This window comes from Anomaloglossus baeobatrachus, unplaced genomic scaffold, assembly GCF_048569485.1.
Source record: "Anomaloglossus baeobatrachus isolate aAnoBae1 unplaced genomic scaffold, aAnoBae1.hap1 Scaffold_225, whole genome shotgun sequence".
In the NCBI taxonomy this organism is placed as follows: Eukaryota; Metazoa; Chordata; class Amphibia; order Anura; family Aromobatidae; genus Anomaloglossus; species Anomaloglossus baeobatrachus.
In genome coordinates this window covers 1,752-8,951 of record NW_027441998.1, presented here as the reverse complement: position 1 = coordinate 8,951, position 7,200 = coordinate 1,752, and the positions used below count along the sequence as shown (strand labels likewise).

The 7,200-nt window shown below is 48.2% G+C and overlaps 1 pseudogene; it reads left to right on the top strand.

Moving 5' to 3' along the window:
* Nucleotides 1–1,261: 1,261 nt before the first annotated feature.
* Nucleotides 1,262–1,468, top strand: LOC142261471 (U2 spliceosomal RNA; annotated as a pseudogene).
* Nucleotides 1,469–7,200: the final 5,732 nt, after the last annotated feature.

The window sequence follows — 7,200 nt, the reverse complement described above, 5'->3', positions numbered from 1 at the left end:
TGATGTGAAGGTGTGGAGTCAGTGCCTACGTGTAATTCCTTACACCACTCCTCTGGCTGACTTGGTGAGCTGTCACTGAATGGGTGGGCTGAAGCAATGGTGGATGCTGCTGTTTGGATAGCATGTGTATCTACTGAGAACAGCTTATCAATGGTGGCAAATCGGAGCAGCTTAATCTCTTGCTCTCCGCAGTTCAACACTCTCATGGGCACTCTTCCCTTCCATATTAATGAATAAAACTATGATGTAAATAGCATATAGATACCCCACAAATGCAGATAAAAGTAGGTTATGGGAAAAGGGGGAAGAGAGAAACAGGAAAATAGTGGAATAAAGTATACCTTCCAGGTGGGAGAGGAAATGGCAGCACAGCCAGTGGAGGTGAAGCAAGGGGAGCCTGCAACTAAAGAGTTGAGAGCGTTATCACATGGTGACTGAGCCTGATTGTAACGGGAGCATAGAGGTGCCGATCCTGTCTTACCTGCGTTGGTGTAGAAGTGGGTGTCCTGTGGTGGAGTCAGCTGTGTGCAGTGGTGGCCGTGGGTTCTTTTATGTGCGACCGTAGTAATAGCTGCGCCCACTTCCTGTATGGGAGTGGAATGCAGTGAGGCTAATGGAACGCACGCCTGCGCATTTGTGTTTAACGTCGCGCATGTGCAGAACGGAGAAAAGGCTGCGCTCACTTCCTAATGAAAGGGAGTGAGACGCAGCTGGGAAGGGAAGGGAAAAGATTAGGGTTTGGGGATGATGAAAGGGCTTTCTACGGGCAAGGATGGCAAAGGGTGGCAGTGACGGAAAGTCAGGCAGCCTGTCCTGTCCTGTCCTGTCCGTCCGTCTTTTTGTATCATGAATTGGAAAGACTGCAAGGGGGAGGGGAGGTGCTTGGAGGAGGAGGAGTTATTCAGATTAATTGCAGTGGGCGGCGGCTGCAAAAAGCATCATTCTTCTTGTTTTTGCTCTGCAAAACAGCCTTTTCAAGGGTTGGCTTGGGTGACAAAATGTCTTCTGTAGGCGTGGGTTTGTCTCCCTCTCCCTAAGATGTGTCCGGTATAGGCCAGGGTGCCACTCAAGGCCGTAACCAATTCGGGTTATAGCTTCTCGGCCTTTTGGCTAAGATCAAGTGTAGTTTCGGAGGACGCTACCTTGGTCGGTACTGGAAGGTGCCTGGGATTGCACGTCTGCCGGCCTTGAGGAAGTGTGTGCGCCTTCTGGTGACACATAGCCCTCTTGTGCCTGGACGGTTCCCAGGCAACGGGAGGCGATCACCTTTGTTATTTTGAAGTCCTACTGATAAACAGAAAAAAAAAAAAATTAAATCTGTTCTTATCAGTTTAATATCTGATACGTCCCCTCTCTGGGGACCATATATTAAATGGATTTTTAGAACAAGGAGATGGAAAAAATCTTGCTCTGTCCACTCCACGCATTGACCTGGTATTGCAGTACCTCCAGGACCGGTGCACCCCTTCTTAACCCAGTTTCCAAAAGCAGAACTCAATTCACCTGATTCAAATGAGCCCCATTAGTGAATTGAAAGAAAGCAAAAACTTTATATGCACCTCAATTTGGCCAATTCACTTTTCACACTTTCACCCTTTGTTTTATCTTTCACACCTTTTACTTGCTTTATTGATGCAAAAGCTGTGCCAAATAGCAAACTCATCTCCACTCAACTTGACCAACTCTGCTATGTCCCGTGCAGTATCTTATTCTCAGTCTTATCTAGATCATTTGCAATTGAATAGAATAGATCCCTTTTGGACACATTGGATTCAGCTGCTGCAGTGACTGCAGGTGTTAGAAGATGCAGACTTGGCATCAGGTGCTGTCTATCAGATTCCACTCCAATTAAAGCTTCCATTGTTTTTCGGTGTTTTCTTTGAGCAATGATGATGTCTTTAGTGATCTGTTGGCTCCCTCTCCTGGAGGAAGAGTTTGCTTGCTCTTGGACTTTCAAAAAGAGAGGTCATGATAGACATTTAGCTTCTGAGCCCAATTGGGGACAGTCATGGGTGATGAATGTTTTGCAACCTGCTGCGAAGCCTGATACCGCAATATAAGGAACGTCAAATACTAAGAATGGGCGGCCTATGAAAGAATTAGTACTTTCATTAAGCATACTTAAACGGCTAATTGGGAATAGACAAACTGTAAAAAGCCCTCTGAGAAAGCCCCTCTCTAACCTTTGTTAGTAAGCTTTTCTGTAGTCTGCCTGTTGATGTATTTTCCGTTTGAACAGTGCACAACATGAAGTGACGGAACACTGGCTTGTCACAATGTCCCCCGCTGACATCACGATAGCGCTGCTGCCTAGAAAGCCAGCTGCGCAGCAGAAGTTGCTCTTTGGGTGGGATGGTGGGCTAATGTATCTATTCCTGCTTGGTGTGAGTTTGACATGATCTAGAGCAACGAGTTCCAGCGGCTAGCGGTTGATTATTGGCTGTAATGGGGCTTTCTGGCTGGTGCCAGCCTTTCTTCTTAGCACACAGGAACCACAATCCCTACACCATGCTTCGATGGATTCTCTCATCCCAGCCCAGTAAAACTACATATTTCACACAGTTATAAGCAGCCCATGGGCATTCACCTGGATTAAAACCCATAACAGCTCATAGACCAAACAATCAATCTACCACTGGACCAAAGACAGGAAGCTAAATCCACTGCCTGCGGTAACTAACTTAATCCTATAGTCTACTCACACAACAAACCCAAGAGAAAGGAAAAAAACATGGCTTCGATTATCCATCCAATGAAAACGCATAACCATTGTGAGCCATTGGACAATGCAATTGCACACATGGTGACATGGTGCACGGCCCAATGAATCAAGTCTGTACTTCATATTCACGGTTTAAGCCCTTGGGTTCTAATGTGTCCAGAGTACATATCCAGAAAGATTCCCTTTCTTTGTGCTAAGCACAAGTCAACAATACGTTGTAAGCAGATTCTATTACCAGTCCCACACCATTTTGTGACGCATAATCGCACAGTGGCCCAATTAAGATTCCAAGTCATCGAACATGTCCCAGCCATACGCAGAGGAGGCGATAGAATTAGGAAGCTCAAAGAAAGGGAATCTTTCTGGATATATACTCTGGGCACGTTGGAACCCAAGGGCTTAAACCATGAATATGAAGAACCGACTTGATTCATTGGGCCGTGCACATTTTTTCTAACGCCCGGTTCTTTTTCGTGTTCACACTATATATGGCTCCAGTATGTATGGAGTTCCATTCTTCCTTGTTTTTTATTTGTCATGTTTGTCTGATTACCTTGTCTAACAGTTTTTTCTCCCCTTTCTTTACCTTCCAGGTTCCCATAGTCACGTGAAATATCCCTGTTGCACTTGATTACGGCTCACTATTCACTATAGGATGTCTTATATCTAACATCACACTCTCACCCATCAGCACTCTATAGGTTTGTATAAGGTATGCGCTTACACATCCGGTCCTCCATAGGTATTTCCACTTATGTAGCACTATCCCTATGATCACTCATAACTCATACCCTTGTAGTCAATTACAGCCTCCTCTCTCCCCTCTCCCCTTCTCCCTTTCCATCTATAATTTTGCCAGTACAATATTAGTTTACATTAGGCACACACTCACATATTCCTTTCCTTAGTGACTTATTGTAATTCACATTCGCATACAATTCTCTATGCCTGCCCCATTACTACATTCATACCTACTTGACCCTATCCTGATACCCCTTGTCTCACCTTGTTGGTCCCTACACCTGTTATCATCTCCTTTCCTGTGTCTGTCTTGTCACACAACACATTTTAGCATATCCCTTGTGCTCCTTATTACCTGTCCTGCCTATTAGAATTATGTCCATTATGTCCATGCATGGCCCAATGAATCAAGTCTGTACTTCATATTCATGGTTTAAGCCTTTGGGTTCCAATGTGCCCAGAGTATATATCCAGAAAGATTCCCTTTCTTTGAGCTTCCTAATTCTATTGCCTCCTCTACGTATGGCTTGGACATGTTCGATGACTTGGAATCTTAATTGGATCACTGTGTGATTATGCGTCACAAAATGGTGTGGGACTGGTAATAGAATCTGCTTACAATGTATTGTTGACTTGTGTTTAGCTCAAAGAAAGAGAATCTTTCTGGATATGTACTCTGGGCACATTAGAACCCAAGGGCTTAAACCGTGAATATGAAGTAAAGACTTGATTCATTGGGCCGTGCACCATGTCACCATGTGTCCAATTGCATTGTCCAATGGCTCACAATGGTTATGCGTTTTCATTGGATGGATAATCGAAGCCATGTTTTTTTCCTTTCTGTTGGGTTTGTTGTGTGAGTAGCCTATAGGATTAAGTTGGTTACCGCAGGCAGTGGATTTAACTTCCTGTCTTTGGTCCAGTGGTAGATGGATTGTCTGGTCTATGAGCTGTTATTGGTTTGAATGCAGGTGAATGCCCATGGGCTGCTTATGACTGTGTAAAATATGTAGTTTTACTGGGCTGGGATGAGAGAATCCATTGAAGCATGGTGTAGGGATTGTGGTTCCTGTGTGCTAAGAAGAGAGGCTGGCACCAGCCAGAAAGCCCCATTGCAGCCAATAATCACTTAATAACTTTTTCAACTTGTCATCATATGGGAGGCCTTCCATTCCTTGTAGTAGTCTAGTTGCCCACCTTTGAACTGACTCTAACTTCTGAATGTCCTTTTTAAAATGTGGAGCCCAAAACTGGTTCCCATATTCCAGATGTAGCCTTACAAGTGATTTATAGAGGTTGATCATCTTTACTTATCATTTAAAACTTTCAAACTGGTACACTCAACACATAAAGCCCCCCCCTTTTAAAGAGTAGTTTCCCTGTACCTAAGTGGGGGTCTACCTAGGTTGGAGCGAGTGGACCTTCGGGGTCCGGTGTCAGTGGTGACAGGCAGTGGGGCAGAGGGAACAGTCAGTTCCTCCTCCCTGCTATCATGTGGGGCAGGCGGAGGCGTAGGGGAGCTGGGTACAGGTACATCCCTGGGCACTGGCTCGCGGTTAACCGTTTCCATCATTTCTTCATCCACGGGTTGTGGGAACAGTATCACTGGAAGGATCACCGCACCGTTCTGTGTAGGCCAGTCTGCTGGAAAATCACCCATCATGGTGTGGATTACCTCTTTTTCCTTCTCCACTGGACTGGGAACTGGAGCCTCATCCGCTACTCTCAATGCTGGTGGGCACTTCTTCAGGTGGTCTCGGGAAACCGTGGCCAAAGTCCCCCCCTGGTCACGGCTGATCTGGTAGGCCTTCCCATTCTCCCATCCTGTGGGCTGGACTACATACGGGGTTTTTTCCCATTGATCATCCAGCTTGTGGGCCCTTCTTTTCCGCTTCAGCACTACATCCCCAGGTTGGAAGGAACCGGCAGGCGCCTTCTTGTTGAAGCACTGCTCCTGTTGTCCCCGACTCCGGCACAAGTTCTTTTCAACATACTCCTGGACCTGTCGGTACTGTGTCCTCCGCCGAGTGTCCCATTCAGCTGTCGACAGGAGTGCTTCTGAAGCTTCCAAGCCCATTTCCAGATCCACTGGTAGCCGGCCGGGACGAGCTCTCATCAGGTATGCTGGAGTGCATTTCGTAGAGCTGGAAGGGATGTTGTTGTACATATCGACCAGGTCAGGTAGCTTCTCCAGCCACAGGTTCCGCTCTTCCAGTGGTAACGTCTTGAGGAGGCCCAGGACCAAGTGGTTCATCTTTTCACAAATGCCATTGGTTTGGGCGTGGTAAGGCGTGGTCCGGATTTTCTTGCAGCCGTACAACTGGCAGAATTCCTGGAATACCTCTGCTTCAAAGGCCGGACCCTGGTCGGTAAGCACCCTCTCCGGGTACCAATGCGGTCAACAGAAATAAGCCTGGAAAGCCTTAGCAGCGGTGCGGCCGGTTAAGTCCTTAACTGGGACAACCACCAGGAACCTCGAGTAGTGGTCTACGATGGTCAGAGCGTAGGTGTACCCACTTCGGCTGGGGGTGAGCTTTACATGGTCAAGGGCAACCAGCTCCAGCGGTTGGTGTGTAATGATCGGGTGTAGGGGTGCCTTCTGGCTGGCCTCGTCCTTCCTTCTCAATGCGCAAGGGCCACATTCTCGGCACCAGGCCTCCACAGATTCCCGCATTCCACTCCAATAGAACCGCTCTCTTAACAACATCTCTAGCTTCTTCCACCCGAAGTGCACTGCACCATCATGGTATGCTTGCAGGACGGTGGGCACTTTAGCCTGGGGAATCACCAGCTGGCGGATCTTCTCGTGAGTCTTTGGATTAATCAGCTCGCGATACAACTTCCCCTGGTGTAGGTATAGCCGGGTCCGTTCTTGCCACAGACGTTGGGCTTCGGCAGGGGCAGCAGGGTCTATCCCAGCAGAACCCTGTTCCACTAGAGTCTTGACCAGGCGGACAGCAGGTGCCTGGTCCTGAGCTTCCTGCCAGTCCTGTCGGGGCAGCGGATCCAGGTTCACCCGTTGTTGGTAGACGTGCACCTTCTCAGTGAATGGCCGGTGAAATGCAGGCAACTCGATCTCTTCGAGGTCATCATCCTCTGGCCCCTCTTCCGACAGGTGGGGCATCCGGGAGAGTGCATTGGCATTGACGTTGGTACGGCCGGCCCGGTACTTGATGGTGAAATCGTAGTTGGCTAACCTGGTCACCCACCGCTGCTCCAACGCGCCCAGCTTGGCCGTATCTAGATGGGTCAGCAGGTTATTGTCTGTGTACGCGGTGAACTTGGCTGCTGCCAGGTAATGGCGGAAACGCTCGGTGATAGCCCACACCAGTGCCAAGAGCTCAAGCTTGAAGGAGATGTAGTTCTCAGGGTTCCTCTCAGTCGGTCGGAGTTTTCGGCTAGCATAAGCTATTACCTTTTCCCTTCTGTCTTGGACCTGGGATAGAACAGCCCCCAAGCCCACATTGCTGGCGTCGGTGTAGAGGATGAATGGGCGGCTGTAGTCAGGGTACGCTAGGATTTCCTCTCCGGTCAGGGCTGTTCTCAGCTGGCGGAAGGATTCCTCATGCTTTTCTTCCCACACCAATGGGGCTACTAGGGATCTACCACCCTTGGTCTGTCCTACGAGGAGGTCTTGCATGGGGGCAGCCATCTTTGTGTACCCCTTAATGAAGCGACGGTAATATCCCACCAGGCCCAGAAACTGCCTCACTTCCCTCACTGTGGTCGGTCTCGGC